Raw genomic sequence first — 27,502 nt, 5'->3', positions numbered from 1 at the left:
AAATTTTTCTCCATTGGTTTTTGTCTATGTGAAATGTAGATTTTAGGGTAAATACTTGATTTTGGAATGCCAGGTAGATTCCCATTTACCACGGTTTTCATACTTTATCTAAGAAATTAAAATTACTTTTAATTCTTGCTGTTTTTAAAAAGACTAACTTTCAAAAATATTCTCATTCTATGAAGCAGTATTTTCAGAGAAAATTGAGGTTTTCTTATAGGAAACCCCTGGAATTCCTGGCCTGACCATATTAATCTTACTCTATCATCTGAAGCCAACTTCAGATCATTGTCTTATATCTCTGAGGAAGAGAATCCCTCTTATTTAGACGTTAATCCCATCATCTGTGTTCAAACCTCTATTTCATGTTTTTTCTCCAACCTTCTTCTTTCTGCAACTTTCACTTTTTTTTTTTTTTACAAATTTTCCTCAAACTAAAGGCAAGTTCAAATCTCTTCCGGTTTAAGATAAATAGAATATGTAAATGCCTGGCACTACAAAATTCACTGAATGTCATTCTTTATTTACCGATTTTACTTCCTTACTTTCAAATATCCTTTCAATATGTTGCAATTACCTATATTCATATGATTATCTATTTCAACAAACTTGTATGTCCTGCAATACCTCTTTTATACTATCATCAATACATTTACATAAAACAGAAATGTGTTATATTACTTTCTTCACCCTGAGGGTTTATAATCAATTATTTATTTATCAAGATATGTTGATTATATTTTATCCTCACCATTTGTCTTAATCTGTTCAGGTTGCTTTAACAAAAATGTCATAAACTGGGTACCTTATGAGAAACAAAATTATTTCTCACAGTTCTGGAGACTAGGACGTGAAAGTTCAAGTCATCAACAAATTTGCTGTTTGGTGAAGGTTCCCTTCCTCATTGACAGCACCTTCTGTGGCATCCACATGCGGCAGAGGGAAGAATGAACTATCTGAGCTTCTTTTATAAAATAACTCATCCCATTTACGGAGCTCCGCCCTATGACCTAATCACCTCCCCAAAGCCCCACCCCTTAATACTACCACATTGAGGATTAGGTTTTAAAATATAAACTTTGGGAAGACACAATCTTTCAGACTACAGCAACGTCCTCTCTTTTCTGCCTGTGTCTCTTTTCATGGACATTAATTTTAATCTTTATCAGCTTTTGCCTGCCTGTGTAAATTGTTCTCCATCTTGTTTCCCTCCTCCAAATTTGTCTCAATTCGGACTTCCACAACAGGGAGCTTAATACAATGTGTATTTTACTTTGTTCTTTCTGCTTAAAACACGTTAATGCAGCTTTAGAAAAAATTAAGTTGTTACAGCAATGTTTTGGCATGTCTTGCTTGATATAACCCTTTAATACCCATTTTTATGCCACAGACTATTGTGAGAGGTAGGGTAAAACAGTGAACTTAACAAAGACCACTTTCTTATGGGGATTATGTTCCAGAGGAGCAAAATTAATATTCAACACATAAGAGTTAAGTTGGGTTAAAAGATGGTGCATTTGGAAGTATTTTCTGTAGGGCTGCCAGGGATGAGCTCTATGTTGAATAGAAACTTGAATGAAACAGGCAATATGCCCCACTGTGGTTGAAAGAACAATGAGTTGGAACTATGTTTTCTACGAGGCCAGACAGGGTTTTGACCGAAGGTTTTGAGGCCAGGGTTTTGACGGAAGCCTACCATAATCCAATTTTTGTTCTCAGTGCTGTCACTTTGGCTACTATAGAGGTCAATGGTGGAAAAAAAAAGAGGCTATTTAAGAGTTGAGTTAAAGTGAATGAGAATGGTAGAAATTGGATTAGGGACATGGTGTGGAGAGAGGTACGAGAAGATAGTTTAAAGCCCTAAGGGATCTAGTAAGATCATAGTTGTTTATTGTTTATTTGTCTACTGTGAATAGTGAAAAACTTGGAAATATATAACAGAGGGGTAAAAAATTGTTTTGTTTTTGGTTGGGAAATGTGATGGAGGCAAGAGTTGAAGAGGTACTCATTGTAGTTTATTGCAGCACAGGCAAAAGATAATGATAGATTTGACTAGTGTGGGGTATAAAGTTGATGATATAAAGTTTGAAAGATTTTTTTTAAGTTTAAGAGTTTACCAATGAATTATATATGTTGTGTTAGTAAGAGAGAGCCAAACTAAGATTAAACAAAGGTCCTTCAGAAATAGAGACCAGTAAAGAAAAGAAAAAATGTAATGTGTATATGTGATCCCAAAAATCAAGACAGAAAAAAAACAAGGAGAAATAATCAACTTTATGTAATATTTACAATAAGTTGAAGAAAAGAAGCTCTGAGATAAACTACTGTATTTGAGTTAGTGAATAGTATTGATGAACTTGTTATAGGCAAATTGAAAAATACAGGGCATTTCTTGACATAGCTCCAAATTTCTTTCTTTTCGTTGCTATAGTAAGTAGTCATTTTGACAATAATTTATTTAAATGTTAGTCACCATAAAATAAAAATTATAAATTATCCTGTAACAGAACTCTTGTAAAATCTTTTTTTAAGGTTCATTGTGTATTAGCTATCTTATATTTCTTTCAATATCTTATATTTCTCTTCTTCAAATGTTTTGTAACCTTTAATACAGCTAGATGGAAGATGATTTTTCATGGATGTGATTGAACATGACTTTGGAAGTTTTCCTCCATGTGAGTTTCAAGGTAGTGTTAAAGTAAATAAGAAGGAGGCCATTGCATACAGAGATTGTTTCTGTAGCAGAAGCTCTCATATTAGCAAAACCAGGACTTAACTTAAAAAACATTTCCTGTAACTAAGAAAAGAAAAAGGGGGCGTCAGCCAGTCACCACCAATCAACCAGCCAATTCATTATACAACTTGAAACCTCCCATCAGAACATGCCCAAGTAAGGTAAATGCCACATCACATTGTGCAGAAATAAGGCAAACATCTAGCTGTGTCTAATCAGGTAATTTCTCTGCTTCTCCATTTGCTGCTCATGCTGCTGGGTGTAGCTTTCTGAACCTCTTCTGGTTCTGAGTGCTGCCTGATTCATAAACTGTTATTTGCTCAAATGAACTCTGTTTAATTTAATTGCCTAAAGTTTTTCTTTTAACAATAATAAAATTTTAATTATTTTTCTACGAAATTAATTTAATTTTGAGTTGCTTTTTCTTCACAAGTTTTCAATTTTCTCTAAATCCCATGTTCTAAATGGAATTAAATAGCTAAATTTTAAAAGTAATTTTGGATCTTGGCTATTTTAGTTAACTTTGTGAATACTAGTATACCAAGTAATTCTGTGGTGACTGAAGTTATGATGCTATATAATTGATCTTATTTAGCTTTCTAATATTATTTAAATGTTTATAAATAGTTTTGGCTTAAAAATATATAATGTTATTCATTCAGTTGTTCTTATTTACTGTATCTATCTAACATACCCTCTCATTTACATAACATGAAATACATTGTCCTAATTATTTAACTATATAAAACTATTTTATTATTAGTTTCTAATTAGATGTATTAAATATCATGATTTACTATTGCATTCTTCCAATAATACCTATAATCTATAAGCAATTCATACATACAATTTCAAAATATAAATCAGTTTTTTACAAACCATACTAAATATAAATAGGATATTCAGAATAAACATTCAATAAAACTGAATACTTAGACCTTATTAAATTGAATGATTTGTCTCTAATTATGTTCATTAGAAGTGATGGTGTTCCAAACCATCAAATGATCATTGATCATGCCACAAATTCAAGGATACTAGAAATAACATTAAAATTGTAACAGGAGGTTATTCGGTTTTCAAAATCCTCACCTGAAAGAAAAAGTTAAATATTTGACTTTTGATGAATATCTAGGGCAAAGCTAAATTTACTGCTCTGTGTGTGTGTGTGTGTGTGTATGTGTGAGTGATATTAAAACTTAACAAAGCAGTGCAGCAGATCTTAGATTAATGGCTTTTTGTTTAATGTTGTTTTGTTATAATGTTTATGAGGAAAAAAAATCTGTTTCCAGCCAGGGCTAGTGACTGCATGGAGTTTGCCTATTCTCCTCATGTCCGCATGAGTTTTCTCCAAGGACTCCTGTTTCCTCCCACATCCCAAAGATGTGCATATTAGGTTAAATGGCATTTCTGCAACATCCCAGTCTGAATGAGTGTGGGTGAGGCCTGTGATGGGATGGCATCCTGTCCAGGGCTGATTCCCATCTTGTGCCTTTAGTTGCCAGGAGAGGCTTTGGACGCACATGACCCTGAGCTAGAATAATTGGGTAAACAATTAGCTTTTTTGTCTTAATTTGCCTTAAATGTATGTGTAGCTTGTATTTATTTTAATGTTTAATATTAGAGGTATTTTGGTATTTACTTAGGTGTGTAGTGATCTTAATATTTTACAACCAAAAATTTGCCATAAATATTTAACTCTTGTTTATGTTAATTAGCCTGTTGGAAAATTGATTTCATCACATGTCATTTCACTTAAAGTTACAGTTTTAAGAGCCTATTGATGATGTTAAGTGAGGACTTATTGTGCCTTATTATATATGATACATTCTCTTATATTCTCATTTTGACCAACTCTATTTGTTTTCATAAAAATGTACCTGGTAAATTTATTAAACTTTTTTTCCCATTTAATATCTTTCAACCTGCAGCTCAAAAACCCTAAAAATTGAAGTGTAAATAATTGGTAATAGGGAGGAGCCAAGATGGCCGAAGAGGAACAGCTCCGGTCTACAGCTCCCAGAGTGAGCGATGCAGAAGACGGGTGATTTCTGCATTTCCATCTGAGGTACCGGGTACATCTCACTAGGGAGTGCCAGACAGTGGGCGCAGGTCAGTGGGTGCACGCACCATGCGCGAGCGGAAGAAGGGCGAGGCATTGCCTCACTCGGGAAGCGCAAGGGGTCAGGGAGTTCCCTTTCCTAGTCAAAGAAAGGGGTGACAGACGGCACCTGGAAAATCGGGTCACTCCCATCCAAATACTGCGCTTTTCTGACTGGCTTAAAAAACGGTGCACCAGGAGATTGTATCCCGAACCTGGCTCAGAGGGTCCTACGCCCACGGAGTCTTGCTGTTTGCTACCACAGCAGTCTGAGATCAAACTGCAAGCAGCGAGGCTGGGGGTGGGGCGCCCGCCATTGCCCAGGCTCGCTGGTAAACAAAGCATCTGGGAAGCTCCAACTGGGTGGAGCCCACCACAGCTCAAGGAGGCCTGCCTGCCTCTGTAGGCTCCACCTCTGGGGGCAGGGCACAGACAAACAAAAAGACAGCAGTAACCTCTGCAGACTTAAATGTCCCCGTCTGACAGCTTTGAAGAGAGCAGTGGTTTTCCCAGCACGCAGCTGGAGATCTGAGAACAGGCAGACTGCCTCCTCAAGTGGGTCCCTGACCCCTGAACCCCGAGCAGCCTAACTGAGAGGCACCCCCAAGCAGGGGCAGACTGAAACCTCACATGGCCGGCTGGGTACTCCAACAGACCTGCAGCTGAGGGTCCTGTCTGTTAGAAGGAAAACTAACAAACAGAAAGGACATCCACACCAAAAACCCATCTGTACATCACCAACATCAAAGACCAAAAGTAGATAAAACCACAAAGATGGGGAAAAAACAAAGCAGAAAAACTGGAAACTCTAAAAAGCAGAGCGCCTCTCCTCCCACAAAGGAACGCAGTTCCTCACCAGCAACGGATCAAAGCTGGACGGAGAATGACTTTGACGAGCTGAGAGAAGAAGGCTTCAGACGATCAAATTCCTCCGAGCTACGGGAGGATATTCAAACCAAAGGCAAAGAAGTTGAAAACTTTGAAAAAAATTTAGAAGAATGTATAACTAGAATAACCAATACAGAGAAGTGCTTAAAGGAGCTGATGGAGCTGAAAACCAAGGCTCGAGAACTACATGAAGAATGCAGAAGCCTCAGGAGCCCACGCGATCAAATGGAAGAAAGGGTATCAGCAATGGAAGATGAAATGAATGAAATGAAGCAAGAAGGGAAGTTTAGAGAAAAAAGAATAAAAAGAAACGAGCAAAGCCTCCAAGAAATATGGGACTATGTGAAAAGACCAAATCTACATCTGATAGGTGTACCTGAAAGTGACGGGGAGAATGGAACCAAGTTGGAAAACACACTGCAGGATATTATCCAGGAGAACTTCCCAAATCTAGCAAGGCAGGCCAACATTCAAATTCAGGAAATACAGAGAATGCAACAAAGATACTCCTCGAGAAGAGCAAGTCCAAGACACATAATTGTCAGATTCACCAAAGTTGAAATGAAGGAAAAAATGTTAAGGGCAGCCAGAGAGAAAGGTCGGGTTACCCTCAAAGGGAAGCTGATCAGACTAACAGCAAATCTCTTGGCAGAAACTCTACAAGCCAGAAGAGAGTGGGGGCCAATATTCAACATCCTTAAAGAAAAGAATTTTCAACCCAGAATTTCATATCCAACCAAACTAAGCTTCATAAGTGAAGGAGAAGTAAAATACTTTACAGAAAAGCAAATGCTGAGAGATTTTGTCAACACCAGACCTGCCCTAAAAGAGCTCCTGAAGGAAATGCTAAACATGGAAAGGCACAACCAGTACCAGCCGCTGCAAAATCATGCCAAAATGTAAAGACCATCGAGACTAGGAAGAGACTGCATCAACTAAAGAGCAAAATAACCAGCTAACGTCATAATGACAGGATCAAATTCACACATAACAATATTAACTTTAAATGTAAATGCACTAAATGCTCCAATTAAAAGACACAGACTGGCAAATTGGATAAAGAGTCAAGACCCATCAGTGTGCTGTATTCAGGAAACCCATCTCACGTGCAGAGACACACATAGGCTCAAAATAAAAGGATGGAGGAAGATCTACCAAGCAAATGGAAAACAAAAAAAGGCAGGAGTTGCAATCCTAGTCTCTGATAAAACAGACTTTAAACCAACAAAGATCAAAAGAGAAAAAGAAGGCCCTCACATAGTGGTAAAGGGATCAATTCAACAAGAAGAACTAACTATCCTAAATATATATGCACCCAATACAGGAGCACCCAGATTCATAAAGCAAGTCCTTAGAGACCTACAAAGAGACTTAGACTCCCACACATTAATAATGGGAGACTTTAACACCCCACTGTCTACGTTAGACAGATCAACGAGACAGAAAGTCAAGAAGGATACCCAGGAATTGAACTCAGCTCTGCACCAAGCGGACCTAATAGACATCTACAGAACTCTCCACCCCAAATCAACAGAATATACATTCTTTTCAGCACCACACCACACCTATTCCAAAATTGACCACATAGTTGGAAATAAAGCTCTCCTCAGTAAATGTAAAAGAACAGAAATTATAACAAACTATCTCTCAGATCACAGTGCAATCAAACTAGAACTCAGGATTAAGAATCTCACTCAAAACCACTCAACTACATGGAAACTGAACAACCTGCTCCTGAATGACTACTGGGTACATAACGAAATGAAGGCAGAAATAAAGATGTTCTTTGAAACCAACGAGAACAAAGACACAACATACCAGAACCTCTGGAATGCATTCAAAGCAGTGTGTAGAGGGAAATTTACAGCACTAAATGCAAACAAGAGAAAGCAGGAAAGATCTAAAATTGACACCCTAACATCACAATTAAAAGAACTAGAAAAGCAAGAGCAAACACACTCAAAAGCTAGCAGAAGGCAAGAAATAACTAAGATCAGAGCAGAACTGAAGGAAATAGAGACAAAAAAAACCCTTCAAAAAATTAATGAATCCAGGAGCTGGTTTTTTGAAAGGATCAACAAAATTGATAGACCGCTAGCAAGATTAATTAAGAAAAAAAGAGAGAAGAATCAAATAGATGCAATAAAAAATGATAAAGGGGATATCACCACCGATCCCACAGAAATACAAACTACCATCAGAGAATACTACAAACACCTCTACGCAAATAAACTAGAAAATCTAGAAGAAATGGATAAATTCCTCGACACATACACTCTCCCAAGACTAAACCAGGAAGAAGTTGAATCTCTGAGTAGACCAATAACAGGAGCTGAAATTGTGGCAATAATCAATAGCTTACCAACCAAAAAAAGTCCAGGACCAGATGGATTCACAGCTGAATTCTACCAGAGGTATAAGGAGGAACTGGAACCATTCCTTCTGAAACTATTCCAATCAATAGAAAAAGAGGGAATCCTCCCTAACTCATTTTATGAGGCCAGCATCATCCTGATACCAAAGCCTGGCAGAGACACAACCAAAAAAGAGAATTTTAGACCGATATCCTTGATGAATATTGATGCAAAAATCCTCAATAAAATACTGGCAAACCGAATCCAGCATCACATCAAAAAGCTTATCCACCATGATCAAGTGGGCTTCATCCCTGGGATGCAAGGCTGGTTCAATATATGCAAATCAATAAATGTAATCCAGCATATAAACAGAACCAAAGACAAAACCACACGATTATCTCAATAGATGCAGAAAAGGCCTTTGACAAAATTCAATAACCCTTCATGCTAAAAACTCTCAATAAATTAGGTATTGATGGGACGTATCTCAAAATAATAAGAGCTATCTATGACAAACCCACAGCCAATATCATACTCAATGGGCAAAAACTGGAAGCATTCCCTTTGAAAACAAGACAGGGATGCTGTCCCTCACCACTCCTATTCAACATAGTGTTGGAAGTTCTGGCCAGGGCAATTAGGCAGGAGAAGGAAATAAAGGGTATTCAATGAGGAAAAGAGGAAGTCAAATTGTCCCTGTTTGCAGACGACATGATTATATATCTAGAAAACCCCATTGTCTCAGCCCAAAATCTCCTTAAGCTGATAAGCAACTTCAGCAAAGTCTCAGGATACAAAATCAATGTGCAAAAATCACAAGCATTCTTATACACCAACAACAGACAAACAGAGAGCCAAATCATGAGTGAACTCCCATTCACAATTGCTTCAAAGAGAATAAAATACCTAGGAATTCAACTTACAAGGGATGTGAAGGACCTCTTCAAGGAGAACTACAAACCACTGCTCAAGGAAATAAAAGAGGATACAAACAAATGGAAGAACATTCCATGCTTATGGGTAGGAAGAATCAATATCGTGAAAATGGCCATACTGCCCAAGGTAATTTACAGATTCAATGCTATCCCCATCAAGCTACCAATGACTTTCTTCACAGAATTGGAAAAAACTGCTTTAAAGTTCATATGGAACCAAAAAAGAGCCCGCATCGCCAAGTCAATCCTAAGCCAAAAGAACAAAGCTGGAGGCATCACACTACCTGACTTCAAACTATACTACAAGGCTACAGTAACCAAAACAGCATGGTACTGGTACCAAAACAGAGATATAGATCAATGGAACAGAACAGAGCCCTTAGAAATAACGCCACATATCTACAACTATCTGATCTTTGACAAACCTGAGAAAAACAAGCAATGGGGAAAGGATTCCCTATTTAACAAATGGTGCTGGGAAAACTGGCTAGCCATATATAGAAAGCTGAAACTGGATCCCTTCCTTACACCTTATACAAAAATCAATTCAAGATGGATTAAAGACTTAAACGTTAGACCTAAAACCATAAAAACCCTAGAAGAAAACCTAGGCATTACCATTCAGGACATAGGCATGGGCAAGGACTTCATGTCTAAAACACCAAAAGCAATGGCAACAAAAGCCAAAATTGACAAATGGGATCTAATTAAACTAAAGAGCTTCTGCACAGCAAAAGAAACTACCATCAGAGTGAACAGGCAACCTACAAAATGGGAGAAAATCTTCACAACCTACTCATCTGACAAAGGGCTAATATCCAGAATCTACAATGAACTCCAACAAATTTACAAGAAAAAAACAAACAACCCCATCAAAAAGTGGGTGAAGGACATGAACAGACACTTCTCAAAAGAAGACATTTATGCAGCCAAAAAAACACATGAAAAAATGCTCACCATCACTGGCCATCAGAGAAATGCAAATCAAAAACACAATGAGATACCATCTCACACCAGTTAGAATGGCAATCATTAAAAAGTCAGGAAACAACAGGTGCTGGAGAGGATGTGGAGAAATAGGAACACTTTTACACTGTTGGTGGGACTGTAAACTAGTTCAACCATTGTGGAAGTCAGTGTGGTGATTCCTCAGGGATCTAGAACTAGAAATACCATTTGACCCAGCCATCCCATTACTGGGTATATACCCAAAGGACTATAAATCATGCTACTATAAAGACACATGCACACGTATGTTTATTGCGGCATTATTCACAACAGCAAAGACTTGGAACCAACCCAAATGTCCAACAATGATAGACTGGATTAAGAAAATGTGGCACATATACACCATGGAATACTATGCAGCCATAAAAAATGATGAGTTCATGTCCTTTGTAGGGACATGGATGAAATTGGAAATCATCATTCTCAGTAAACTATCGCAAGAACAAAAAACCAAACACCGCATATTCTCACTCATAGGTGGGAATTGAACAATGAGAACACATGGACACAGGAAGGGGATCATCACACTCTGGGGACTGTTGTGGGGTGGGGGGAGTGGGGAGGGATAGCATTGGGAGATATACCTAATGCTAGAAGATGAGTTAGTGGGTGCAGCACACCAGCATGGCTCATGTATACATATGTAACTAACCTGCACATTGCACACATGTACCCTAAAACCTAAAGTATAATAATAAATAAATAAATAAATAAATAATTGATAATCGATACCACTGAGATATCAGCTGTTTTTTTTTTTTTTTTTTTTTTTTTGCGACAGAGTCTTGCTCTGTCACCTAGGCTGTAGTGCAGTGGCGTGATTTTGGCTCAGTTCAACCTCCACCTCCCGGGTTCTTCTCCCTCAGCCTCCAGAGCAGCTGAGACTATAGGCACGCCGCCACGTCCAGCTAATTTTTGTATTTTTAGTAGAGATGGGGTTTCATCATGTAGGCCAGGCTGGTCTTAAACTCCTGAACTCCCACCTTGGCCTCCCAAAGTACTGGGATTGCAGGTGGGAGCCACTGTGACCGGCTGATAATCAGCTTTTAATAGCAGAGAGAAGTAAACCTTTTGAGTGCCTCAGTACCCCAAAAAAGATACTTTTAAGAAGAGATTGAAACATTGTATCATGGGGGGAGTGATATTTGGGTAGATGTGAATGACACTGAGAATTCTGAATCTTGAAATTTCTGAGGACACCTTTGGCTGAGAAAGTAGACCCACTCCACTAAATCTGAGGGAACCAGTCCTCTATATATTGTATAAAATATTTTCAAAAAAAGCATTAGCAAAATCTGAAACAGATATCCTCCAGGACCTCCTCTCCACTTTCCCATGTCATGGCTTACAGGCCCAAATTAAGTTGAATTCCAATATGTCTTGAGCCAGAAGTGTTTACAGCTTAGTCCATAAAGGTATAGTCTATACACTGAAGGCCAAGCCCTCATTAATTCATATAGTAGAATTCAGAAAGGATTATGTAGTAGTTAATTTGAAGAACGTTGAACAAAGTAAGATCTCTGAACTTCAGGTGGTAGAGAGAATCTTGGCTCAAGTCTGTCTGACAATAAGTCTAGTGGAACCGTGGACCTCTCCTGTTTTTATTTTTATTTTTTTTCTTTTCTCACATATCTATAATACAGTGGAATAGTATGCCTCATGACAGGTAGAATCCATGCATAGTTACTATAATGTGTAGATTATTACGGTAGGCAGAACTGAGAATAAATATGATACTACTTGTCCAGGAGAATTACCAATATTTGTACCATCAACAGTTTGAAAGAATGTAATGTTGATGCCTATAACATCCCTATTTAATGTTCCTGTTTGACAGGTGCCAATTCTTTGAGAAAATGACTTATCACAAAATTAACCGGGTGGTATTGATAATTGCTGATGTTGCTTCATATCCTTATTGAAACAATTCAACACAGGTTCAAATACATTGCATGTAACACGGGATATTTTCAGAAGTAGTTTGCATTCTTACGGCAGAAACAGCATAACCTTTGTTTTCTTGCCCTAGGGCTAGACCAACTGTGATGCTCTTGGTAATGATACAGCACAAATAATGCTAAATGATCTATTTTAATAGCCCAAAGAATGTCATGCTAGTTCATTATATTGATAAAAATAACGATAATTATTCCATGGTAAGCCTGGAGTAGTAAGAATTGTAGATGACTAAGTAATTCAGATACATGCCAAAAGATAGTAGGTATACCTCATGAAAATTGAGACCTAGAACGCTGGTAAGCTTTCTAGGAATCCAGTAACCTGGGCATCCATTTTTAAGTAACAGACAAATTGTTCTCCTCAAACTACCCACCTTGAAGAAAGAAGTAAAAAGTTGGTGGGCCCCTTTGAATCTTGGAGTCAACTGACATACCACCAGCCATGTATGATCTAGGTTTTATAGGGCTTGAAGTTTATAGAATTTTAGAAGCACACTTAAAAAATATAAACTTAAGAATACTGGATTAGGCACAAATTTCAATACAGTCAAGTGCTGCATATATGATGACAGTTGCATGAGATTATAATTGAGCTGAAAAGTTCCTATTGCCTAGTGCAATGCAGTACTCATGTTTCTTGTGTAAACAAACCTACTGCCCTGCCAGTTGCATATAAGTATAGCATATACAATTATTTACATTACATACTACTTTATAATGATAAAACAACGTTACTAGTTTATTCATTTTACCACTTTTTAAAATTATTTTAGAGTATACTCCTTCTACTTTAAAAAAAAGGTAACTGTAAAACAACCTCAGGCAAGTCCTTCAGGAGGTATTCCAGGAGAAGGCATTGTTAACAAGGATGGAAACTCCTCGGGTGTTACTACCTCTGAAAACCCTCCACTGGGACAAGACATGGAGATAGAAGATAGTTCTATTGATGCTCCTGACCATATATGTAGGCCTAGAGTAATGTATGTGTTTATGTCTTAGTTTTTAAAAAGAAATTAAAAAAATAAAAAAATAAAAATTTAAAAAAATTATGGAATAAGAATAAATGGAAGAAAATTTTTGTACAGCTGTACAATGTGTGTTTTAAACTAAGTGTTGTTACAAAAAGTCAAGAAGTTAAAAAAGTTAAAAGTTTACAAAGTAAAAAATTACAGGAAGCTAAGGTTAATTTTTTATTGAAGAAATAAAATTTTAAAATAAGAATTTAAAATGAATTTAGTGATGCCTAATTTTCCAGTGTTATAAAGTCTACAGCAGCATACTGTAAGGTCCTAGCCCTTTACATTCAGTTACCACTCACTCACTGACTCATTCAGATCAATTTCCAGTCCTATAAACTCCATTGATGGTAAGTACCCTGTAAAGATGTACCATTTTAAATCTTTTACATTGTACTTTTACTGTAACTTTTCTGTGTTTAGATATAAAAATACTTATCATTGTGTTACAATTGCCTACAGTATTCAGTACAGTAACATATTGTACAGGTCAATAGCCTAGGCACAATAAACTATATCATACAGCTGAGGTGTGCAGCAGGCTCCAGCATCTAGTTTTGGGTAAATATACTCTATGATGTTCCAACAATGACAAAATTACTTAAGAATGCTTTTCTCAGAACATATCCCTGTCATTAAATGATGCATTACTGTATTTATTTTAATTACTGGGTATGACACTATAGTATTTTTTATTTTCTGTGTTTTTGCTGTATATTTCAAATTGATAGATCCTGGATTACATTTCATATAAAATTATATTAAATACAATTTTCTATACAGATAGTTTGAATATAATTTAATATTCCTTTTGACACATTTACTGAACAGAAAAAAATTACAACAGCTAGTTTCTAGTTCTGAACATCTTTAAATCTTTTCATTTATATTATTCCTAGAAGTTTTGTGACTTAAGCAAGAAATACACATTGGCAGAGAGATTTGTGCTTACATGCATTTTAGGGGTGAGGTGGTGAAATAGGAAAAATTGATTATTAAATTGTTCACAGTGGACATAGATTTAACTTTTGGTTTTATAGCTAAATGGGGTTATGTATGCACTCATGTTTGTTTATATGCAATATAATTGGTTACATTTTAGCTTTAATTTATATTTAATTTTGACATTTCTAAAATTTAACATATCAGAGTCCAGGACTACCACTAGAGTGTGTGGTATACAAAGAGAATATATTTTTGTGTAGCCCTTGTCTATACAAACTATTTGATTAAAAAATGCTTACAAAGTATATGGGCCCATGTGGGATATAGTGATTTATCAATGAAGATTTAGAAAAATAGGAAGAGAAGAATTCGTTATATATTTCAGAATATCATTTGTAGTATCAAAGAACGCTGTTTTTCTGTTTAGATCTAGACACCATCTCATCAAGTTTTTCACTGTTAAGTGTGCTGTTACTGGAAAAATTCCTCTCTCTCATCCCAGTGGAATATGTAGCAATTCTATATGACTCATAACTGTATGGCTCCACAGATTTCTTTGTATTGAAACTATTTAGTACTAATTTTCTCTGAATTTCCTTAATGCTGTGTATTTTATATTGGTTGCATCCTTGTTCAGGACCCTACATCATCTACCAGCCCACTCCTAAATACTGGCTTCCAATTACTCTCTGATAGATGGGTTAATGATGATTACAGATGCTAGTCTTACCAAGAGTGTGAAAGAAAATGAAACATTTGAACCATATTCACTTTCTGGTCTTGTTATATTTAGCATTTGAAATTTTGTAACAGAAATGTAGAGCTACATGTATTCCAAATGCATTTACTAGGAGAACTCTTAGGCCACGATCATTACACTTCTAGAATGTGATCTCTTTCAATATCGACCACATCATTGCCTTCCACGTTTCTATCTGCATGCAGAACAAACTAGGAGTGCATGAACTCGGTGAAAATAACATTCTAATTTGTGCTAGAATGCTTGCCACATGTCCAGGAAAGCTTAAGACCTGCTTGGGAGATCATGTTGTTACCTTCTCAATCAGAGGAAGGATTGACTGTATAACATGCAGGATCCAGTGAAAAACAAAAATGAAGGACTATTGTTAAAACAATTACACTAAACTGTAAGATAGCAATAGCAGAGAATTAAATCAAGAATGAGACCCTCGCAAAGAAGTGCTCTGAGATATTGCACAGGTTGCACATTCATAAAGATAGCCCTGATTGGAGAAATGACATGAATCAGAATGGTTCTTTGATTCTGTCAAATTGCAGATGTGATTGATGTGACCAACCACAGAAGACCTCCTGATACTAGAGGGGATTGAATGACCATACTGGATGTCACTAGTGGATAGGGAGTGTGTACAAGGTAAATAAAGTATTTCCCTGCTTCTGCTGCTTTCAGGAGCTATAGACCAGAGGCAGCACCTCAGTGGGAACATGGACCAGGAAAACCCGGTGGAAGGACCCATACACATGACTTGAGACCACAAGTCGGAGGTGGTCTTTCGGTAGTCCAGAGTCCTCATCTCTTCTTGTGTCTGACATGAGTAAAAGTCATCTAAATTCGTTATTTCAGCACTATTTATGCAGCTAATTTTCTGTAGCTTCATGAAAGACATTCTGTTCTGGCTGTGGAATGCAAACAATCATTTTACTAGGTTTCCCTTCTGGAACTGGGCCTGGTGTTGGGATTTTGACTGGGACAACCCCAAAAACATAATTCTGGAACTGTGTTGGGAAATCTGTTGGATCCTGTATGTGGAGACACAGTGTCAGAGAGCTCCATTATGGATCCAGGTCTGGGCTTGCACTGCCCCACAAGGATATCCCTGCTGGCTTTGGCTAATCTCAAATGCTGGAAAGGAACTCCAATATTTTTAGAAAGGCACTCAAACTCAGGGGCCCATGAGGCATGGGGCTTGTGCTGAGGTTCCTGCTTACTCAAGAAGGTTTGAAAAGAGAAAATGACCTGGGCCTCTCTTGGACTGAGTTATATCCTTATAGAATAATTTTTGCCCCTTTATAAATGAAATATCTGAGTAATAAGCCATCCAAAACTTCTTTGCCCAAAATAATTTTTGGATAATTATAAGTGATATTAAAGTACAATCTAAATGTATTTTAATCCCACATATGACTGCTACAATCATGTAGCAGTTAATAAAACAAAATTTGATAATCAAATTATAGAAAAATAGCTCATTTAAAATGTCAGTTTTAAAGTAATTGTTAATCTTCAATACTAAACAGCAATTATATGCATTTTAAGTAGTTCAGATAAAGATTGTGTGTTTAGGAGAAAGTATTTCCAGCCTTTCACAAATGTTTTCAGAAATGTGAAGATGGAAATATAAACTGTTATAATGTGCACAATTGTATAACTCCTAAAAAGTATTTTAAACTCTTTATACGTATTCATGCTCTCAGAGCTGTTACGTGGTAGAGATGCTATTATGCTGAATAAGTACTTAAACATTTCAATGGAAATATAAACCAAAGCAAAACATTAAATCTTCCGGTGCCTTGTAAGTAAGATAATAAGCACAGAAATTTGTAGCATACTTAATATCATTTTCTCCACCCTGTACTTTATCTTCAATATTCATTTTTTATTAGGTCTGGTTGATTTTTACTTCCTTAGTGTTTGGCGAATAGTTTTTTTCTTCCGTGCATCTCACATATGACTTAGTTTAGAATTCAATTCTATTTATTCCATCTTGCTCTTTGCCTGCTCTCATCCTTTGGGACATATTTTCCTCAGCTTTCTAAAAACACAAATAGATCATGTTACTTCTCTTCACATCCTTCAATAAATCCTAATATCCTTCAGATTCAAAGCCATTCATCAAAGGTAAATCTGGCATATATTGGTGATCTGGCACAGACTGAATTTTCTTGTCTCATTGTATTAATGTATCATTCATCTATCCATTCATATTTATGGACTGCTGGTTTTCTGTCATACACTATTATATGCCTGGGGATATAGCATTAGTCAGGACCATGGTTCTTGTTCTTATGTGACTGTCGGGCTAGTAGAAAAAAAAAACAATGAAAATAAAATCAGATAGAAAAGATAATTTTGAAAAGTGATACCAATCTTAAAAAATAATGAAATGAGGCAGTTTGAAGGTAATGAAGTCTAAAAAGGAGGGACAGCATGAAAAAGCTTTCTGGAAAGAGAGACATCTAGCTAAGACATGAACTGAAATAGCCAACCATGCAAAGATAAAGATCCTCTCAGGCAAAGGGAAGATAAGTTTCAAAGTCTCCGAAGCATGGGTAAACTAGGTTTGTTCAAGAAGCAGAAACAGTAAGTCAGAGGCATAATCAAAAGAAAACTGGTAGGAAAAGAGATTGAAATGGAAGAGAGGGCCTAGGTTTTGCAGAACATTATTTCTATTTTCACAAATTATTCTTTATATAGTCCTGCATTGACAGCTCCTTTGAATATATCACACCACCCCAACTCTTTCTCTTTGTTGTGTTAGAAGAATCAGGATGGTTTCATTTCCTCTCATAATCCATAACCCTTACTTGTACTGAATGTTCCAGTTAGGTGTTTCTTCTGTTTATCATGATCATAACACTAAATGTGATACTTCAAAACATAAATTTCCATTTTCACCCCTTTCTTGAACTCTTTTTAATAACTAAGATGGTGTTTTTAATACCTTTGCATTATTTCAATTATGTAGCCCATTTTAAGTATTCTAAGAATCTTTAGTAGTGAGGATCTTTAATAATTTTTGATAAGAAAACCAATTAATTAATATACAAAACAAAGAAAAAAGATAATGTGAGCCCACAATAAACCCCTTTGTTTAATATAACTGTTTTGATTAAGCAACTCAATATCTTGATATTTAACCCCTTTGTTTGAACCAATTTCTCCCATTTGGAACAGGACCATTTACCCAATGCCTGTACCCCCATTGTATCTCAGAAGTAACTAACTTTTTTTTTCTATTTTACAGGCTTATAGGCATAAGGGACTTGCCTTTTCTCAGATGAGACTTTGGACTGTGGACTTTTGAGTTAATCCATACTTTTAGAACCTGGTTGTCAATACATACCACTAGATGCATCTTTTTTTCTCTTCAGTAGAAATTTTCAGAGCAAACACAATGCTCTGACAAGATAAACATTTATATATACAAATAAAGAAATTGAAGTATAATAATGTTTTGAAAAATGATTGCCATATTGATATGGTTTGGCTTCATGTCCCCACCTCATTTTGAATTGTAATCCCCAGTGTTTTGTGGGGGCTGGTGGGAGGTTATTGGATCACAAGGGAGGGTTTCCCCTTGCTGTTCTGCTGAGGGTGTTCTCACAAGTTCTGATGCTTTAAAAGTGTGAGGCACTTTCCCCTTCCCTCTCAGTCTCTCCAGCTGTCATGTAAAGACATGCTTGCTTCCCCTTCACCTTCCACCATGATTGTAAGTTTTCTGAGGCCTCCCAGGAATGACTCCTGTACAGTCTACAGAACTGTAAGTCAATTAAACCTATTTTTTCATAAATTACCCATCCTCAGGTAATTCTTTATAGCAGCGAGAAAACAAACTAATACAGAAAATTGGTACAGGAGAAGGGGAGTTTTGCTATAAATATACCTGAAAATGTGGGAGTGGCTTTGGAACTGGTTAATGGGCAGAGATTGGAACAGTTTGGAGGGCCCTGGAGAACACAGAAAGATAAGGGAAAGTTTGGAACTTCCTAGTGACTTGTTTAATGGTTGTGACCAAAATGCTGATAGTAATATGGGCAGTGAAGTACAGGCTGAGATGGTCTCAGATGGAGATGAGGAACTTACTTGGAACTGGAGTAAAGATCATTTTTCCTATGCTTTAGCAAAAAGATTGGCAGCCTTGTGCCCATGCTTTGGAGATCTGTAAAACTTTGAACTTGAGAGAGATGATTTAGAGTTATCAGGCAGAAAAAAATTCTAAGAAGCAAAGTGTTCAAGACATGGCCTGACTGCTTCTGAAAGCCTATGCTCATTTGCATAAACAAAGAGAAAATTTGAAACTAGAACTTATATTTAAAAGGGATGCGGGGCATAAATATTTGGAAAATTTTGCAGCCCAACCATGCAGTATAAAAGGAAAACCAATTTTCTGGAGGAAGAATTCAAGGCTGCAGAAATTTGCACAAGTAAATAAAGAGTTGAACGTTAATAGCCAAGACAATGGGGAATATGACTTCAGGACATTTCAGATAGCTTCGTGGCAGCCCCTTATATCACAGGCTTAGAGGCCTCAGAGGAAAAGAATGGTTTTATGAGCCAGACCCAGGGCCCTGATGCTCTGTGCAGCCTCGGAACATGGCACCCTGCATCCTAGCCACTCTACCTCCATTTGTCACTAAAAAAGGCAAAGGTACAGCTTAGGCCATTGCTTCAGGTGGTGCAATCCTCAAGCTTTTGTGGCGTCTACATGGTATTGGGCCTGCAGGTGCACAGAAGGCAAGAATTGAGGTTTGGGAGCCTCTGCCTAGATTTCGGAGGATGTATGAAAACACCGGATGTCCAGGTGGAAGTCTGCTGCAGGTGTAGGTCCCTCATGGAAAAACTCTACTAGGGCAGTGTGGAGGGAAAATGTGGGATTGGAGCCCTCACAAAGAGTCCTCACTGGGTCACTGTCTAGAGGAGTTGTGAGAAGAGGTCCACCGTCCTCCAGATTCCAGAATGGTAAATCCACTGATAGCTTGCACCTTGAGCCTGGAAAAGTCATAGGCACTCAACACCAGCCCATGAATGCAGCTGCGGGTGCTGTACCCTCCACAGGAATGGAGCTGGCCAAGGCCTTAGGAGCCTACCTCTTGCAACCCCATGTCCTGGATGTAAGACATGGAGTCAAAGGAGATTATTTTGAAGTTTTAAGATTTAATGACTGCCCTGCTGGGTTTTGAGCTTGCATGGGGCCTGTAACCCCTTTGTTCTGACCAATTTCTCCTGCTGGGAACAGGACCATTTACCCAATGCCTGTACCCCCACTGTATCTTGGAGGTAACTAACTTTTATTATTATTATTTTTATTTTACAGGCTAACAGGCAGAAGGGACTTGCCTTTTCTCAGATGAGACTTTGGACTGTAGAATTTTGAGTTAATGCTGGAATGAGTTAAGACTTCAGGGACTGTTGGGAAGGCATGATAGTGTTTTGAAATGTGAGAAGAACATGAGATTTGGGAGGGTCTAGGAGTGGAACGATATGGCTTGGTTTTTGCCCCCACTCAAATCTCATGTTGAATTGTAATTCCTAACATGGAGGGAGAGACCTGGTGGGAGGTGATTGAATCATCCAGGTGGATTTCCCCCTTGCTGTTCTCATAATAGTGAGCGAGTTCTCATGAGATCTGATGGTTTAAAAGTGTGTAGCACCTCCCCCTTTACTCTCTCTCTCTTTCCTCCTGCAGTATAAAGATGTGCTTGCATCCCCTTTGCTTTCCATCATGATTGTAAGTTTCCTGAGGCCTCTCAGCCATGCTTCCTGTACAGCCTGTGGAACCGTGATTCCATTAAACTTCTTTTCTCTATAAATTACCCACTCTCAGGTAGTCCTTTATAACCATGTGAAGACGGACTAATACACATGCCCTATACACTTTCTAATTTCCATGCATTTATGAATTTGTGATAGATTTCATAGAGATTTACCTTTCTATAAATGTTAAGAATGAGTGACTGAATCCATTCTTTTTTAAAGGACTTTTGAAATTAGTGAGATAATGTTTACTTTCTTTTTTGTAGTTTTCTCTAGCTAGTATTTATTATATTTTTATAGACTCAGGGGGTATATGTGCAAGTTTATTACAAGGGTATGTTGCATAATGGTGAGGTTGACCTTATAGTGTGCCCATCATCTAAATATTGCACATTGTGCCCCATAGGAATTTCTCAGTCCTCACTCCCTTATACCGCAAATCCATTCTTAAATATAGATTCAAATGATTATGATAAACATTAGCCACAGAAATAAAATATTTTATATGACTGACACATTTTTGGTCCGTTTCTTAAGGTAATAGCTTAAAATAATTGTGAAAGTCAATAGAAGAAAGGTGTGGCAGAAGTCTTCAAATTAAGGCTCAGTACTATATGTTGCCTTGACGTCTAGGAAAACCCAGCAAGTCTTTACATTTTTATACTACAAGTTCTCCTTCCCAACTGCTCCCACGGATAAAGTCTCCTCGTTTCCATGCAGAGCAGGTACAATTCCTGCTTACCCCTTAGTAGCAGGTTTCATTTCCTTGCCATCCAGTGAAAGTACTCAAAAAGGCCAATCACACCCTTCTTTAGGGACCAGGGTTTACCTCACACTTTTGCTACTACAAAACCTGCCTCCCACCGTTCCTGCTTCTTCAATCTATTCCCAAGTACAATCCCTGTGTGACCTTCAATAGCATGCTATGTTGTCCTCCCCTGGCGTGTGAGTATTTGTGTCTAATAAACTGCTGCTGATTTCATCTGCCCAGGGTCAGATGTCATGAGTTCAGCCATCCCCATAATTCGAGGGTGAGAAGATCTTCCTCACTGTAAAGCAGCATGGAAGGGCATTTTTAGTGGGGTTGCTTAGAAGTCAGCTACACTGAGTTCTTGAAATGTATTAGTATTTCAACATGAAAAAGTTGTTTGTGCTATAATTGTATTCATGGATATTAATTAGATTACAACTTTTATATTATTAAGAATCTAATGATCAGTTTTTATTAATAATTACAAAGTATAATCTGTAACAAACATAGCCATATATTAATTAATAATAATTCAATAATAACGAATAATCAGTTTCTATTCCTGAAATTTTAATAGTTTTCATTCAGTAATGAACTCAGTAAACCATCTGCATTGCTCTAGCAACCTTTCAGACAACTTCATTGTAAGATACATCAAAGTTTTATTGCAAATTGCCAAAGAAAAGAGGGAAGAAATGCCTTAAAAAGTCATTTTATTGTTTATTCTTCATAGAGGCATTTATGTACAAAAAACAACATACAAACAAACAACAACAACATGTGATATATTAAAGAAATAGCTATTTAAAGATTGTAAGAATGGCCTTTCCACTGAATGTTTATTTCTAATTTTTTTTAGAATGAATTCTTAATCTCTTTAAAGTCAGAAAAATCCCTAGAACACTTTAATAGCAATATTATTGTTCTCCTGAGAAAGTTATAAAGTATATCAGAAAAACATTACCCCAGACAAAATCTGAGATGAGAGATTTTTGATAGGTTCTAGGCTGCATTTTATACAAAAGCATACTTTACAATTAGATATTATTTTTTCTGAATTTTCTCTTTAAATGCTATTTACTTAGTTCAAATCTATTTGCAAAGTTCTCACATTTACAACTGCACCAGATATAAACGATTGAATATTTTCATTCTCACATTGCCAACCACTAGCAGTGATTCCAGAAAAACTTTTTTTCCTTCCACAGATAATCTACATTTTTTTTCAGCTTTCAAGGTTTATATCCTGACTATTTCATATAAATATTTACAAAGAAAAGAATTATGAGCGGGAAATTTGTGAAAAAATGAAGTCAAAGTCTTACACCATTTTAAAAGCAAAACATTTGCAAAACTGATTCTACTGAGAAAAATCTGCAAACATTTATCACTGTTTTGACATAAACAGCTTTGAAATCTTGATAATATCTGTGCCTTTCCAAATCAAATAAGATTAATAGAAAGTACTTATGTAATTTCGAAGGTTGTGTATTACAAAACTCAGGAATCTTGTGCTTAAGATTTATTCAGTTAACATTTTTAGATTCATTAGTTAAATGTTTTCTTTACTAAAGTATTACATGAGCCAGATGGTATATAAGGTAAAATGCAAGGAAGTGATTTTAGAAAATATGTCATTAGAAAACATTTTAGAACTAGCATCTGAGATGATGTTTCTCAATGAGAATGTTACTGGTACTGGGGGAGGGAGTCTTTCATTGTCCTGTAAAGGCCCATGCATTGTAGGAGGTATGACACTCCTGGTTTTTGGTCACTAAATTACAGTGTCAACTCCCACTCATGGGACCACTCTGTTTTCTAATTACAATTGCACATTGTTTGTACAAATCCTGCTAAAGACATTATTTGAATTTCTATATAATATGAATATATTCTGGACTGTGTTATCTAGCTTAGAAATCTTTTAATAGTGTTAAGTACCAAAGCAGTTTCTATTTTTTTGCCCTTCTTTTATAAAGAAAGTGATGACATTTTCAGGAGTTGAGTTTCTCTTTGGTGTTTCTCCCTATTCCTGCTGCTATGGCTTATCCTCTAATGACAGCATTCCACAAGGCACCACTTTCTTATGACTTAAAAAATCATTTGATTACTTGGACTTCAATTGTAACCATGGCCACAGTATCTCTGTAATGGGTTTGACACTAATTTCTTCTTTGCAATTCCCCTCCCCATTCTCTACTTTCAGAATGTTATACCACATTAAGTAAAAGGCCATATGTGGCTCAAAGTTTCTCTGGTTCTCTGGTGCTAATCAAGAATACAGAAAGTATACTAGTTATTCTAACATAGGTAAGATGCCATAAAGAATTATTTGAACTGGTAATGGAGATTGCAAAGAACAAAATAAATGAGATGGACACCAAGATATTAGAGAGTTACAGTTGCTCTGTTACATTGGGAGGAGCAATTGATGAAGTTAGGATTTTGAGTTTGCATAAATTAGGTGAAAGACCCAGAAGAGCTGAGATCCAGAGAGAAGACACTGCCAAACTGATGCTGATAACAGCGTCCAGTAGAGCATTGCAGTGTTCTTTTAAAATTTCCATGAAATCACCAAGTAGGTGCTGAAATATGTTACTGGAGTATTTTACTGGACATGATATGGTACACATATTGAACCAATGTTTGTTATATCTTGCTGAGATTCAATGGGTAGAAGACTTGCATCTAGGAATCACTGTGTGGTAGCAGAATTGCTTTTTATTACCATCGCTTTCAATTACCAATTGCAAAATCTGTGCTCCTCAATCTTTTTTGTCTATGAGGGTTTATAGCTGATAACACCTATAGGGTGGGGGGAAGGAATCCTTTCCATGAACTAATGCTATGGATGCTATCATGTCACTTTAGACTTTAAATACTGATGCTAGATCATCAGGCAAAGAAAGACATTGTTCTACTAGTGGTCAAATTTTCTAGAATGTTATGAAGTACTAGGAATGCTGCAACGTGATGAGGAGAGGAAAGAGTAAGTATGGAATTCAAATAATTCAATGAGCTGCTTCTGGGTACTTCCAAACTTGGTGACAATAGTCACCTGGCAGCTGCCGTGACCATGGCCTGACAAGGCAAGGTAACTAGATGACCAAAAGTTTTGAGAATCTATGTCTACACCACTCTACTGGACAAGTAAACCAACCAGCTGACATTCTAAGATTGGTTAAGAAAGAAGATGAATATTAACTAAAGCCTTAGGAGTAATTGCTGCAGGAGGAGCTATAGCTTATTCCACTAGACTTCTGGTATCAGATCATTTTTAGATATTATGATCAGCTGTTACTTCAAAGCATCCGTAACAGAGTAGACTGGTATAGGGCATAGGCAGATTTGCATGGTACAAAGGGTAGCCAGAAGTCAAATAGGAGCACTGCCCATTTCTTCCTGGTCAGTTGAATCTGGTTGAGCTGCAGTAGTCACTTTTCATGCACAATTTCACTGAAACCACTCTACCTCAAGGTCTTTTGTGACTGCTTGTGATGATGGTCCTTCTATAGTGCTATGCAAACCAATTAGACCCACTGGTGGCCAGAATTCAAAGCTTCGCATAAAGCCACCTGCCAAATAATTTTGGATGCTTCTAGGGAAGTTCAATGGGACTGTTTATAATACAGTGGAAAGATGTCTAACTGAAATACACTGATGAAGAAATTGCTGAAGTGATGTCCACATGATCAAGCAAGAAAACACAAAGAAGCAAGTGGTAGATTACTTCTCCTTCCAGACACCAACTTCCCCCTGTGGAGATTCCTACAGGAAGAGCTAAACTGATATCAAGCTGGCAAAAGAGAAATGTTTTGGCCAAGTCCTTGCAACAGCAGCACAAAATAAGGAGAGAAGGTTGGGCTTTGAGAGAAAATATCTCAAAATTACTATATTATTTGAATACATTCTTGATTTCTTATGACTACAATTTTATTTTTTGCACTAAAGAATTTGTTAACATATTAAATGATTAGCTGATGAGAATGCCTCTGAGAAACCTTTGTATCTTTCAGGTGTATAGAATAGCATAAAACAAAGAAGAGATAGATATTATAAAATGGTGTCATAAGGCCAGGCGTGGCGGCTCATGCCTGTAATCCCAGCACCTTGGGAGGCCGAGGTGGGTGGATCATGATGTCAGGAGTTCAAGACCAGCCTGACCAACATGGTGAAAACCTGTCTCTACTAAAAATTCAAAAAATTAGCCAGGTGTGGTGGCGAGCACCTGTAGTCCCAGCTACTGAGGACACTGGGGCAGGAGAATTGCTTGAACCTGGGAGTTGGAGGTTGCAGTGAGCAGAGATCACGTTACTACACTCCAGCCTGGATAAACATCAAGACTCCATCTTGGAAAAAAGATATGCCGCATGGTCATATCTGCCTTGCCTGAAAGTACACTTTCCTGGTTCTAGTAGGCATCGCAGGGCTTAACATGAAATTAACACCTAGTAAAACTTCTCATTTTGAATTCATGGATACTAAACTATAAGGAAATTGAAAGTGCGTTTTGTTTGCTTGTTTGTGTTGTAGTAGTATCTTTTTTTTTCATTTTTTTGTCTTTCCATTTATTTAGGTGTTTTAAAATTTCTCTAAACAGTATAAGTTTCAGGGAGGTGCATTCTATACAACTGTGATTATATTAATTCCTAAGTACGTGGTGTTTTTAAGATTTTATAAGCATTGAAATTTTTTAAAAAATATAATTGGCCAGGCATGGTGGCTCAGGCCTGTAATCCCAGCACTTTGGGAGGCCAAAGTGGGTGGATTGCCTGAGGTCAGGAGTTCGAGAGCAGTCTGGCCAACATGGTGAAAGCCTGTCTCTAATAAAAATACAAAAAAATTAGCCAGGCGTGGTGGCATGTGCCTGTAATCTCAGCTACTCTACTCAGGAGGCAGAAGGCTGGGGCAGGGGAGTTGTTTGAACCTGGGAGGTGGAGGTTGCAGTGAGCTGAGATGGCACCACTGCACTCCAGCCTGGGTGACAGAGTGAGACCCCCGTCTCAGAAAAATAAAAAAGAAAGAAAAAAATGAAAAGAAAAGAAAAAATATAATTGACACTTAATAATTGTGCATATTTATGGGGTACGATGTGATGTTGCCATATGTATATAAATTGTGTAATGATCATAATAGGGTGAGAAGCATATCTATCATCTTAAACACGTTTACCATTTATTTGTGATGAGAACATTCAAAAACCTCTCTTTTAACTATTTAAAAATACACAATACGCTATTGGTAACTAGTCATCTCATTATGCAATAGACCAGCAGAACTCATTTCTCCTGTCTAACTGTGGCTTTGAATCCATTGACCAATGTCTCACTGTCGGTCTGTCCTCTCTGCGTCTCCATCCTCTAGAAATCACTATTCTACGCTCTACTTCCATGAGATGCAGTTTTTACATTTCGCATATGAGTGAGGTCATGTAGTTTTTTTACGTTAAGTGAAAAAGGGATAAATTTTTTCTAATCAATTTATTTCAAAAGGAATTCTCTCTAGGCTCTGTAGAGAATCACCACTAAGATATATGTAATTCTAAAAATAAAATGTTATTAAATATGGTGTTACTAGCAGTTTAAATTACCATTTACTGAAGTCAATGTGGCAGGAGACATCTTGTGGTCAAAGCAGAAATGAAGTGAATTTCTTTGAACAGAATAAAGAAATCTCAGAAGATGATAACTTTATATATAGAAGAAAATGGAGGAAAGTTAAATATGTGGTACAGAACACATGAAATTAAAAAAAACTATATAACTATTATGTATAAAAATTTCTGTATGGGCAGGCAGGGCGCGGTGGCTCACGCCTGTAATCCCAGCACTTTGGGAGGCTGAGGCAGGAGGATCATATGATGTCAGGAGTTTGAGACCCCTGGCCAATGTAATGAAACCCTGTCTCTACTAAAAATATAAAAATTAGCCAGGTGTGGTGGCACACGCCTGTAATCCCAGCTATTCGAGAGTCTGAGGCAGAAGAATAGCTTGAACGCAGGAGGCAGAGGTTGCAGTGAGCCGAGATCGCACCATTGCACTCCAGCCTGGGCGACAGAGTAAGACTCCATCTCAAATAAATAAATAAATAAATAAATAAATAAAAATAAACATAAAATCTACATCTGAATGGACTTACGCAATTTAAGAGTAAGCAAAAAAACCCTGAAGTATAAAAAACAAAGCCTTTTTATTCTAAATATTCAATGAATAGTTTAATATAAAATTATTCAGATCTATTGGTTTTTATATTATCTGGGTTCTCACTTTCACAAATTAATTGAAATTGGTTA

Source organism: Pongo abelii, chromosome 4 (assembly GCF_028885655.2).
Source record: "Pongo abelii isolate AG06213 chromosome 4, NHGRI_mPonAbe1-v2.0_pri, whole genome shotgun sequence".
Lineage (NCBI taxonomy): Eukaryota > Metazoa > Chordata > Mammalia > Primates > Hominidae > Pongo > Pongo abelii.
This window is presented reverse-complemented; position numbering follows the sequence as displayed.